Source organism: Triticum aestivum, chromosome 4B, assembly GCF_018294505.1.
Source record: "Triticum aestivum cultivar Chinese Spring chromosome 4B, IWGSC CS RefSeq v2.1, whole genome shotgun sequence".
Classification (NCBI taxonomy): domain Eukaryota; kingdom Viridiplantae; phylum Streptophyta; class Magnoliopsida; order Poales; family Poaceae; genus Triticum; species Triticum aestivum.
In genome coordinates, this window is record NC_057804.1 from 57,140,596 (window position 1) to 57,154,094 (window position 13,499).

Below are 13,499 nucleotides of genomic sequence, written 5' to 3' on the forward strand. Positions count from 1 at the left end.
AGACTTGGAAGAAGACTTTGAGGATTTCTTCTTCTTCTTGTCATCAGAATCATATTCTTTGCTCTTCTTCTTCTTCTTCTTCTTCTCATTGTACCACCGTGGACACTCAGAGATGTAGTGACCAGGTTTCTTGCACTTGTGACAGGTTCTCTTCTTGTGGTCATAGTCAGAATCTTCATCATTCCTTGAGCTGGATCGTGAAGACTTTCTGAAGCCTTTCTTCTTGGTGAATTTCTGGAACTTCTTCACAAGCATAGCAAGCTCATTTCCAATGTCTTCAGGATCACCAGAACTGCAGTCAAATTCTTCTTTAGATGAGGAAGCAACAACCTTTGCCTTCAAAGGACGAGTTCGGCCATAGTTGGGGCCATAGATATCTCGTTTCTCAGATAGGTGGTACTCATGTGTGTTGAGCCTCAAGTATGTCTGACGGATCGAGAGACTTGTAATCAGGGCGTTCTTGTATCATCAGGGCTAAGGTGTCAAATGAGCTCACAAGAGATCTCAATAGTGTCTTCACTATCTCATGCTTCGTGATCTCAGTGGCGCCGAGTGCTTGGAGCTCATTTGTGATATCAGAGAGGCGATCAAACATGAGCTGGACATTCTCGTTGTCGTGTCTCTTGAAGCGGTTTAAGAGGTTGCGAAGAGTACTGATATGTTGATCTCGCTGAGTTGAGACGCCTTCATTGACCTTGGAGAGCCAGTCCCAGACTAGATTCGATGTTTTCAGAGCACTCACATGGCCATACTGTCCTTTGGTAAGGTGACCACAGATGATGTTCTTGGCGGTAGAGTCTAGTTGAATAAACTTCTTGACATCAGCAGGGGTGACACCTTCACTAGTCTTAAGAACGTCGTTCTTGACGACATACCATAGATCCGCATCAATGGCTTCAAGATGCATGCGCATCCTATTCTTCTAGTAGGGATATTCAGTGCCATCGAAGATGGGGCACACAACGGAGACTTTGATTATCCCTGCAGTCGACATAGCTGAAACTCCAGGTGGTTAAACCGAATCACACAGAACAAGGGAGTACCTTGCTCTGATACCAATTGAAAGGGCTAGTTATCGACTAGAGGGGGGGGTGAATAGGCGATTTTTATGAAAGTCTTCAAAACGTGGGAGTTTTGAAGACAAACAATAGAAATGACACTACTCGTATGCAGCGGAAGGTAGACTACACTAGACAAGCCATAGTCAAGTATTCAATGAAGTGAAAGCACGAAGACTAATAACAGCTAGGTAGTAAAGATCAGGATGGAAGATAGTATGAAGCCAATCAGAACAGGTAGTCACACAGTGAAGTCAAACAGATAATGCAAGCATGCAATGACTTCACGAAGACAAACTGTAAGTAGAGAAAAAGGGAGAGATAGAACCAGTAGCTTCAGGAGGACAGGGATTTGTTTGACCAGTTCCAGTTGCTGTGACAACTGTACATCTGGTTAGGGAGGCTGAGATTCAACTCAGAAGACCGCGTCTTCACCTTATTCCCCTTGAGCTAAGGACACCTAGTCCCCGCCCAATCACTTTGGTAAGTCTTCAAGGTAGACTCCCGAACCTTCACAGACTTCGTTCACCGGCAATCCACAATTACTCTTGGATGCTCAGAACACGACGCCTAACCGGCTGGAGGATTCACAGTCCTCAAGTGTAACAAATCTTCAGATCACGCGAACAGAAAGACTTCAGTGATGCCAAACACTCTTTGGGATCTGGGTGGTTTGGGCTTTGTCCTCGCAAGGATTCTCTCTCGAAAGCTTTAGTGGTGGGTTGCTCTCAAACGACAAAAGCCGTGTACTAACTCTAAGCAGCCACCAATTTATGGTGTAGGGGGTGGGCTATTTATAGCCACTGGGCAACCCGACCTGATTTGTCCGAAATGACCCTGGGTCACTAAGGAACTGACACGTGTCGCAACGGTCAGATTTCAAACACAGGCGACAACTTGACTTGGGCTACAAGTAAAGCTAACTCATCCGACTCTGGATAAGATTTGCTCTCATTGTCTTCGCTCGAAGACATAGGATTTGGTTGAGCATCACTTCAGTCACTCTGACTTTGTTCACTTGGACCCCACTTAACAGTGTGGTGGTTCCAATGACTCAACAAAGAAGAAAAGGAAACAACGAAATAGCAAAGTCTTCGCGCTCCATAGTCTTCACTCGATCTCTTCTCATGTCATAGTCTTCAACGTGAATAGCTTCACAGACCACCATTGTCTTCAATGTCTTCACACATTTTTAGGGGTCATCTCCGGTAGGTAAACTGAATCAATGAGGGACTACTACCTGTGTTATCCTGCAATTCTCACAAACACATTAGTCCCTTAACCAGGTTTGTCGTCAATACTCCAAAACCAACTAGGGGTGGCACTAGATGCACTTACAGCACGGACTAATAAAATTATATCCGTGGCTACTTCCGCTGAGTTTCGATCTGTGCAAAAATCCGACACGGTACTACCGCATGCAGACGGCGGTACTACTGCGTAGGGCGCAGATGTAAAAAATTACATCCGCCCCTACTTCCGCGTGTGTTACTTTGTTGGACTAGAGGTCACGGTACTACCGCGCTCGAGGAGTGGTACTATCGCATAGCACGGTACTACCGTGTCCCTGGCCGGTACTACCGTGGGCCACTGCGGTACTACTGCTCCCTTGAGCAGTACTACCGCATGCCACAACACATTAACACTTGGAGTCCTTTATTTTGCAAAGACATGGATAAATGGTCGATGCTCCAAAGAAGCAAAGGAAAGGCGGTGCAAAAGAACAGAAGTGTACGTGTTGATTCCACCCTAACTTTTCCGACGCAGACCCCCTCTTAATAGTACGACTTTCATACGACTCAAATCCACTGTCGGTGTCAAAACCGGCGGATCTCGGGTAGGGGGTCCCGAACTATGCGTCTAGGCGGATGGTAACAGGAGACAAGGGACATGATGTTTTACCCAGGTTCGGGCCCTCTTGATGGAGGTAAAACCCTACGTCCTGCTTGATTGATATTGATGATGTGGGTATTACAAGAGTAGATCTACCACGAGATCAAGGAGGCTAAACCCTAGAAGCTAGCCTATGGTATGATTGTTGTTATGTCCTACGGACTAAAACCATCCGGTTTATATAGACACCGGAGAGGGCTAGGGTTACACAGAGTCGGTTACAATGGTAGGAGATCTACATATCCGTATCGCCAAGCTTGCCTTCCACGCCAAGGAAAGTCCCATCCGGACACGGGACGAAGTCTTCAATCTTGTATCTTCATAGTCTTGGAGTCCGGCCGACGATGATAGTTTGGCTATCCGGACACCCCCTAATCCGGGACTCCCTCAGTAGCCCCCGAACCAGGCTTCAATGACGACGAGTCCGGCGCGTATATTGTCTTCGGCGTTGCAAGGCGGGTTCTCCTTCAAATTCCATGTGCCTGCCGAATAGTGTCCGTCTTCCTTATAAATGTTGCGCTCCTTGGCTTCCACGTCCAATAATGGCCCTCTTCCACGTGTCGTATGAATGCGAAAAGCTAGGGTATTTTTGCGTTTTACCCCCTAGCCGCGCGAATGGGCTGCCTATAAGATAGGCGAGGATCTAGATCCAACTCACACCATCCTCCTTCCACAAGTACTCATCGAAGTGCCTCTGACAAAAATCCATTCCATCATGGATAGTCGACGCGGCTCCTCCTCTCGTGCTCCCAGCCCTCGGCCAGGAGATTGGGGGAGATGTTCAGTTCCACACAGCGAGCTAGTGATGCTCCAAACCGAGGGATATCTTCCCCCAGCCTTCATGGTTCCGGTTCGAGCCGGACTGGCCACCTACAGGGGTGGAAAGCAGGCGGAAAGCGTCCCCAATCCCTCCAAAGGAGAGCGGGTATGCTTCGTCCCTTATCTAATAAGGGGACTCGGATTTCCCATACATCCGTTTCTCCGGGGGCTCCTGGAGTTCTATGGACTCCAGCTTCACCACCTTACACTTGCCTCCATTCTGCACATTGCAGGCTTTGTAGCTCTTTGCGAGCTGTTCTTGGGCATCGAGCCCCATTTTGCGATGTGGAAGAGATTGTTTTGCCTCGTACCCCGTTCTCACGAGGGGTCGATATATCAAGTGGGCGGAGCCGAAAAATGGCGCATCGCCGGGACCGGATATCTATCCGGAACCCCTAAGAAGGCGTCCGAAGACTGGCCTTCGGAATGGTTTTATATGGAGGACGCCCCTCTGCCGGATCCAGTTCGGATCGGCCTCCCGGAGTTCAGCAACGCTTCCTTGAAGAAACCCCTGAGTTGGCGCCCGCGGAGTCCTCAACGGGAAGATGATGGGAGCGTCCAATATCTGATGGGCCGGATAAGGTTACTGGCCCACTCCGGATTGACCATGATTGGAGTCATGGCCACGTGCATTATGCGAGGGGTGCAGCCGCTCCAATATAGGGGCCACCCCATGTGGGATTTCAATGGTGAGGATGACGCCACCCGTCATGGCCGCAAGGGGCCGGGATCGGCCGCCGATCTGGTGAAGATCCTGTCCGGCTTGTAGAAGGGGGGGGAGGAGGACTTCCTCCGCACGAGTCCATTGAATGGATTCTCCATGAATAACCCTCAGAGGTGGGTAAGCGGACATTTATCTGTCCCATCCGTATTCCCACAGTCAAGTGTCTTACTTTGTGATTCTGACGCAGGAGCTGCGCCGGGACGTGGAGGGCATACAAAGCCTGACTCCACAGCCCGAGGATCCGGGACGATCCCTTGATCCGGCCTCCGAAGAGGATCCGGACATAAAGGTGGAGCTGATTGATGGGGTGTTCCACCAACTTAGCATGGACAATGCTCTAGTCGCCATTACGGCTGACTACCCCAGTTTATCTCCGGCTTCCCAGGTGACTACGACCGGAGTCCTGACACCATCATTTGATCCATGCTCATTTCTGACCATCGTATACCAATGGTGCATCGCAGGAGGCGCCTTTAAGGCGGGAAGCCGAACCCGCGGCGGCTGGCCAACAAGGGTCAGTTTGGCCCAGCAGGCGGAAGAGGAGTGCGGCGCGAATCGAAACATCGCCACAACAGTACGACGCACCGCTGTTTTTAAGGGAAAGATCCCTAGGAGGTATATTAACGCTCATGATTTCCCAGGAGGAAGAGCGCTCGCCGGACAGTGTCCGGAGAGGTTGCCAATCAAGCCTCCGCTAGCCATGCTCCAACGCGTGGTCCGGAAGGGGAGGCGAACACAAGGCATGAGCCGGATGCTCCTCCAATGGAGGATGCCGACAGGCTGTCCGCCACCAGGTCTGAGGTGGAGAGCGCCATGAATCACAGGCGCCGCTGGACGGTTCTTCGTGACGCGTGTTTCTCTCCGGAGGCACTGAATGCCTTTAATGCGGGAGACGCGCACCTCCGTGCCGCTCGAGATGGTCTAACCAGAGCCACGGAGCAGTATGTGAAAGACATACAGGTGAGGAATTTTAATAGTTATATATGCCAGTAGCCCCCAAGACTTAAAATAGTTAGAATAACTGATTTAAGGATCATTTGTTTATGCAGGATCTTACGGAGAAGAATACCTATCTGTCCCAGGAGCTTCAAGAGTTCAAGGCCCAACCTGAGGCCGCACTAGCCGCCGCAGGGGGAGCCACAGAGACCCCCTCTGGTAATACATACTTCGAAAAGATAAGTAGTTTATGAAGTGCGGCGTGTGCGTAAGTCTGACAATTAAATTGCAGAGGGTGCCGGACTGGAACCGGACAAGCAACATCTGCTACGCCAGCTGAAGGCCGGCAAGAAGGTGCTTATGAGGGTGCATCAGGAGAGGAACAAACTCCAAGATGCCAACACCCAGCTGGGCGAAGAACTAAAAGATGTTTGGGTCCAGCTGTCTGACTCCGTAAAGGAGAATCGGCGGCTTCGCCGCGACATTTACGGTAAGTGCTTGAGCAAACTCTTTTGAAAAGAAGAGTTTGGCGAGGAAGTCGATTGACAGAAATGTGTCTGTAGGTGTGCTCACGGGTCGTCCGGCGGAGGAAATGCCTGCTTCCACAGGTGACCTTCTTCCCGAGCTGCTGCAACTGCACGAACGTATTCGGCAGGCGATGAGCGGCGTCATCCAGGCCTTATGGCCGTCCGTCTCCCTACCCGAGGGTCTTGGAGGGCTTGCTGACAAGCTTCAAGGAGTACGGCAGCGCTTCCGTCTGTGGAAGATATCGGCCTGCCGTCAAGGCGCCAAAGAGGCCTGGGACATGGTGAAGACGCGGTACATGAAGGCTGATCCAAACCACATGGCCGAGGTCGGGCCTGTGGGGCCCGATGGGAAGGAGATCCCTGTGAGCTTAATGTACGGCCAAGTAGAGTTGGCCGTGAAATATTCCCACCAGGACTGTAAACTAGACAGCCTGTTAGATGGGATTGAAGAGGAGTTCAATCAGTCAATTTGACGATGTAATTTTAAAATGACATGTAAAATGCCTTCTAGCCGGATTGTAGATCATTTGTCTTTGCAGACCTTTTCGCTTCAACCTCGGGACCCAACAGTCCGGAGTGTGTCCGAATACCCTAGCGGTTATAAAAACCGGGGCATGCATGGGGACCAGGCATAGGGGTCATTAGTGCTTTATCAGACAAGTGCCCAACTAGTTATGTTATATTACATGGTTAGTAAGAAACATCTTCCAGGGAGAATAGTTCCGTTAGGGGTTCCTTTCCTTGGGAGGCATGCCCTAAGGTGCATGTCCTTACTGCGAAAAGAGCAGAAAAAGCATCTGGGGGCAGATAAAGAAATAAGTAATAAATCATCTTTCAAGTCACCGAACGAATATTCCCTTAAGAACACTAGCTTTCGGCTTCACCCAGTCTGAGGTACACATCCTGCTGACCCGGCAGTAACAATCGCAGAGGTGCTCCCTTTACCTCCTAGCCGAACAATCGGGAACGTAGGGGTAAGCACAGGAGCCAGGCAACCCATCTTGGCCAAAACTTAAGTCATATCGATGCATATAATGGTGAATAAAAGGTACATGCAGAAGTATAACACATGTGTTGGGCCTGAAGCCCGTATAAATAAGCTTCTGTTAGAGAAGCCCCCAGGTATAATGAGTGCGAGTAGCACATCAAGTGTGTGCGAACAATGCGCAGATCAGCCCTCAAAGGCTTTTACTAAAAAGAAAAAAAGGGGTGAAGAAGGAGGGGAACAAGAGATAGTGAAAATATAAAAGGTGGACGGAGGAGGGGGACAAACTCTGAGTCCGGCGCTAGGCGTAGAATCTTCGGAGACGGGCTGCGTTCCATGGGTTCGGCTCGAGTCGGTTGTCAGATGCGTCACGCAGACGGTATGCTCCGCCGGTCAGGACTTGGTCGATGATGAAGGGACCTTCCCATTTGGGCTTAAGTTTGTCCTTTTTCTTGTCCGGCAGGCGTAGAACAAGTTCGCCAACATTGTAAGTTTTGGCCCGTACTTCTCTGCTTTGATATCTTTGAGCCTGCTGCTGATAGAATACGGAACGAGCTTTTGCCACGTCCCGCTCCTCCTCTAAGGCGTCCAAACTGTCCTGCCGATCCAACTCGGCTTCCCTTTCTTCGTACATGCGCACGCGAGGTGAGTCATGAATTATATCGCAGGGCAAAACTGCCTCTGCGCCATACACCATAAAAATGGTGTGAATCCGGTAGTGCGGTTCGGCATGGTCCGCAGCCCTCAGAGTACGGAGTCGAGCTCCTCTACCCAGTGCGTGTTAGATTCCGTGAGGGACCGCACTAATCTGGGTTTGATGTCGCTCATGATTAGACCATTTGCTCGTTCGACTTGACCGTTAGTTTGGGGGTGATAGACTGAAGCGTAGTCGAGCGTGATGCCCATGTTTTTGCACTAGAGTTTAACCTCGTCGGCCGTGCAATTCGTGTCGTTATCAGTGATGATGCTGTGGGGGACACCATAATGGTGTACTACCCCGGATATGAAGTCTATCACGGGTCCGGATTCGGCCGTTTTAATTGGCTTGGCCTTTATCCATTTGGTGATTTTGTCCACCATGACCAATAGGTATTTTTGCTTGTGGGTTCCCCCTTTAAGGGGTCCAACCATATCAAGCCCCCAGACCGCGAACGGCCAGGTGATGGGTATAGTTTTGAGGGCGGTGGGTGGCATGTGGCTTTGATTAGCAAAGAGTTGGCAACCGACGCATCGTTGGACTAAGTCCTGAGCATCTGCCCGGGCAGTCGGCCAATAAAATCCTGTACGGAAGGCCTTGTGTACAAGGGCCCGGGCTGCGGCGTGGTGCCCGCCGAGTCCGGCGTGAATTTCAGCCAGGAGATTTCGCCCTTCCTCTTCGGAGATGCACCTTTGAAGGACTCCGGTTGTGCTTTTCTTATAAAGTTCTCCCTCATGGACCTTGTAGGCTTTAGATCGCCGAACTATGCAGCGGGCCTCATTTTGGTCTTCGGGGAGTTCCTGCCTAGTTAAGTAGGCTAGGAATGGTTCCGTCCACGGGGCGATTACTGCCATTATTTCATGGGCTGAGGGTGTTATTTCATTGGCTGAGCCACCGACTGTGTCAGAATGTTCCGTGTTGGGTGGCGCGATTGGTTCCGGGTTGCTATTTCGGGACTCCTCTTCCCATAGTACGGATGGCTTAAAGAGCCGCTCCAGGAAGATGTTTGGAGGGACGGCGTCGCGTTTTGCGCCGATGCGTGCCAACACGTCGGCTGCCTGGTTATTATCCCGGGCTACATGGTGGAATTCGAGTCCTTCGAACCGAGCTGATATTTTAAGACGGCGTTACGATAGGCTGCCATTTTTGGATCCTTGGCGTCAAAGTCTCCATTTACTTGGGATATTGCGAGGTTTGAATCCCCGCGCACCTCTAGGCATTGAATACCCATGGAGATTGCCATCCGGAGACCATGTAGAAGGGCCTCGTATTCAGCTGCATTGTTGGAGTCCGTGTACATTATCTGAAGTATGTATTGGACTGTGTCTCCGGTTGGGGACGTCAGTACGACGCCAGCCCCCAAGCCGGCCAACATTTTGGAGCCGTCGAAATGCATGATCCAATTGGAGTATGCGCCGTACTCTTTAGGGAGTTCGGCTTCGGTCCATTCGGCGATGAAGTCAGCCAAAACTTGCGACTTAATAGCTGGCCTTGGTTTGTAGGTTATGTCAAATGGTAAGAGCTCAATGGCCCATTTTGCAATCCTGCCCGTCGCGTCGCGGTTGTTTATAATGTCGTTGAGGGGTACTTCGGAGGCCACTGTTATCGAGCACTCTTGAAAGTAGTGTCGCAGCTTCCGGGATGCCATGAACACCGCGTACGCTATCTTTTGATAATGTGGATACCGGGACTTGCATGGGGTTAAGACAGTGGATACGTAGTACACTGGTCTTTGAAGAGGGAATTTGTGTCCTTCTGTTTCTCGTTCGACGACGAGCGCTGCGCTGACAACTTGATGTGTTGCCGCGATATATAATAACATTGGTTCGCCTAGGTTGGGCGCGGCCAGGACCGGGTTTGTTGCTAATATGGCCTTTATTTCTTCGAGTCCGGCCGTGGCAGCATCCGTCCACTCGAAGTGTTCAGTGTGCCGGAGGAGGCGGTAGAGAGGCAATGCCTTTTCTCCCAAACGGGAGATGAAGCGGCTTAGAGCCGCCACGCATCCAGTCAGTTTTTGTATTTGTTTGAGGTCTTTTGGGATATCCAGTTGTGACAGAGCTCGGATCTTGGCTGGGTTTGCTTCAATTCCTCTACCGGATACAATGAAGCCCAAGAGCTTTCCGGCTGGTACGCCGAAAACGCATTTTTCCGGGTTGAGCTTAATGTCATATGCTCGGAGGTTGTCGAATGTGAGCCTCAAATCGTCTACTAGAGTTTTGACGTGTTTGGTCTTAACGACCACATCGTCTACGTATGCCTCCACTGTTTTGCCGATCTGGGTAGCCAGACATGTCTGAATCATGCGTCGATATGTTGCGCCGGCGTTTTTAAGTCCGAAGGGCATTGTGTTGAAGCAGAATGGTCCGTATGGAGTAATGAATGCCGTTGCGGCCTGGTCTGTTTCCGCCATCTTGATTTGATGGTATCCAGAGTATGCGTCGAGGAAACACAATGAATCGTGCCCCGCGGTAGCATCGATGATTTGGTCGATGCGGGGGAGAGGGAAAGGATCCTTTGGACAGGCCTTATTAAGGTCTTTAAAATCCACACAAAGGCGCCAGGATTTGTCCTTTTTTGGTACCATTACCAGGTTCGCTAGCCAGTCCGGATGTTTTATATCTCTGATGAATCCGGCTTCTAATAGTTTGGCTAGCTCCTCTCCCATTGCCTGTCTTTTGGGTTCGGAAAATCGTCGAAGAGCCTGTTTGACTCGCTTGAATCCTTTTAGGATATTTAGGCTGTGCTCTGCCAGCCTGCGTGGGATTCCTGGCATATTTGAAGGGTGCCAGGCAAAAATGTCCCAATTTTCCCGAAGGAATTCTCGTAGTGCGGCTTCTACATCAGGGTTTAATTGTGCCCAATGGAGGCCGTCTTTGTGGGGTCCGTTGGATGGACCTGAAATTTGACTATTTCGTCTGCTGGTTTAAAAGAGGTGGACTTAGATCTCTTATCGAGTATTACATCGTCCTTATTCACCGTGGAGCGTAGTGTAGTGAGTTCTTCTGTCGCTAGGGCTTCGGATAGTGCCTCTAGGGCTAGTGCGGCTGTCTTATTTTCAGCGCGGAGTGCTATGTCCGGATCACTGACTAGAGTGATGATTCCATTGGGCCCGGGCATTTTGAGCTTCATGTACCCGTAATTGGGTACGGCTTGGAAAATTGTGAATGCCTCTCACCCTAATAGAGCGTGATATCCGCTGCTGAACGGGGCCACTTGGAACGTGACTTCTTCGGACCTGTAGTTGTCCGGCGAGCTGAACACCACATCTAGTGTGATTTTTCCTGTGCAGCGTATTTCCCGACTAGGGATTATTCCTCTAAAGGTTGTGCTGCTTCGCTCAATGCGGCTCCAGTCTATTTCCCTTTTTGGAGGGTTTCCTCGTAGATGAGGTTTAATCCGCTGCCGCCATCCATGAGTACCTTGGTAAGACGAAAGCCGTCCACTATTGGACTGAGGACCAATGCGGCTGGTGCTCGGGCTGTTCGGAATTTAGGTTCGTCGCTGGCATTGAAGGTGATAGCCGTGTCGCTCCATGGATTTGTTGTTGCTACTTGGTAGACTTCGGCGAGGCTGCGGATTGTTCGTTTCCGCATATTATTTGATGCGAAAGTCTCGAAGACTGTTAATACCGTACTGGTACTGTTGGGCTGGTTCTCCGGGGCTAGAAGCCCTTCACCACTTTTGGCCACCTGCCGTAGTATCCAACATGCTCGGAGGCTATGTGTTGGAGTGGCGCCTTCTGCATTATGGATTTTGCAGGGTCCGCTGAGCCATCCCTCCAGTACGGTTTCGTACCCTTTAGGTTTTTTTTGCTTTTTGGTTTTTGACCCAGGTGCTTGAGCATGGTGCACCCTTTTATTCCGGACTAAGGTTGTGTTCAGGACCGGATTGTCCCAAAATCTAGTTTCCGTTTTCCAGGCACTCTCCATCGCACAGTATTTTCGTACTATGGTCGCCAGGTCGGCGAAGCGCGTGACCTCGCGATGACTTATGGCGTTCATGATTCCCTTGTCCGTGCAATTGCTGTAGAAAATAGAGATTGCGCTTTCCTCATGGCAGTCCTTTATCCTGTCCATAACCAGGAGGAATCTGGCCCAGTAATGATGTACTATTTCATCGGGCTCTTGCCGTATTTGAGATAGATCGCTTGTGTTTGGGTGGGTGGGTGGAACTAAATTCGGAACCCCGCCCAATCTGAGGCTCAAAGGCCGAGGAGTTTCCGGATTTGAAAGCTTGGATTGCTGGAGGTCGTCCAACGAATCTAGTCCGCTGTCTGACTTTAGGTTCAGTACTCGATTGACGTCCGTCCCTCCGCGGGAATCCGGCATGGAGGGATCGGGAATCCGGACATAACTGGGTTTTAACATAGAAGAAGAGTCGCCGCATTGTTCTTCTACCACAGCAACATGGTGGGTAGCCTGGGGAGAGTTAATTTCTCTCAGATTGGTTTTAAGCCCAATCTGATCGTAGTCTGTAGCGACTCCCATGGCGGCGATGCGATCCAAGAGCTCGTTTACGAAAGAGAGCTCCATCGGATCCAGCTGCTCGGCGAATTCCGAGTTGATGCGAAGATCGCTTTTGATGACCCGAGAGGTCATTGTCAAAGCGGTGGCCGAACAGGCGGTCATAAGAAAACCACCTAGCCGGATAGCTTGACCGGCGGCCAAAGCTCCTTTGGCAATGGTACCGTCTTTAAAGACGGGAAGAGGCATCCTTCCTGATTGCGACGGCACAGAGGAACTCTCAATGAAAGCACCAATGTCGGTGTCAAAACCGGCGGATCTCGGATAGGGGGTCCCGAACTGTGCGTCTAGGCGGATGGTAACAGGAGACAAGGGACACGATGTTTTACCCAGGTTCGGGCCCTCTTGATGGAGGTAAAACCCTACGTCCTGCTTGATTGATATTGATGATGTGGGTATTACAAGAGTAGATCTACCATGAGATCAAGGAGGCTAAACCCTAGAAGCTAGCCTATGGTATGATTGTTGTTATGTCCTACGGACTAAAACCATCCGGTTTATATAGACACCGGAGAGGGCTAGGGTTACACAGAGTCGGTTACAATGGTAGGAGATCTACATATCCGTATCGCCAAGCTTGCCTTCCACGCCAAGGAAAGTCCCATCCGGACACGGGACGAAGTCTTCAATCTTGTATCTTCATAGTCTTGGAGTCCGGCCGACGATGATAGTTCGGCTATCCGGACACCCCCTAATCCGGGACTCCCTCATCCACCGAAAAAAAACGTAGAGAAACGTCGTCTTCACTTAGGCTCCGAGGAGCAACGAATCTTCTTGTGCCTAGACATGAGATATCTGAAATGCTCAAAGGACACGATTAGTCCGCAAATGCATTGTCATCAATCACCAAAACCACGTAGGGAGAAATATGCCCTTACAGACTGCCGCCGCAGATCCAATCGAGCCGCCACCCGGGAAGTCTAGATCCAGGCAGGCCCGACCCTGAAGACCGGGCAACGACCACCGTGCAAGCAGGCACTCCTCCGCGCACCCATTCCACCAACACCGTGCGACCGCATCGCCGCTGTCAATGGCGCCACCGTGAGCCACTCCTGAGAATGCGCCCAGGCGTCCACCGTAGGTCCCCCATGCTCCTTCGGTGGCGTGGGCCGCCGCCACCGCGGCGAAGCCGGCGGCAGCAACGGAGAGGAGGAAACCGAGAGGGTGTGGCTGGTGGCTGCGGGCAAGGTCACCCCCGAGTCACCCACGAGGAGCGACCCGAGGGTCCGGGCTCAACTCCATGACATATGAAAAATAGTGCAAAACAGAGAGAAACAAATACTCCTTCCGGTCCTTCTTACTCCGCATATAAGATTTGTCTGACGCCAAACTTCGCA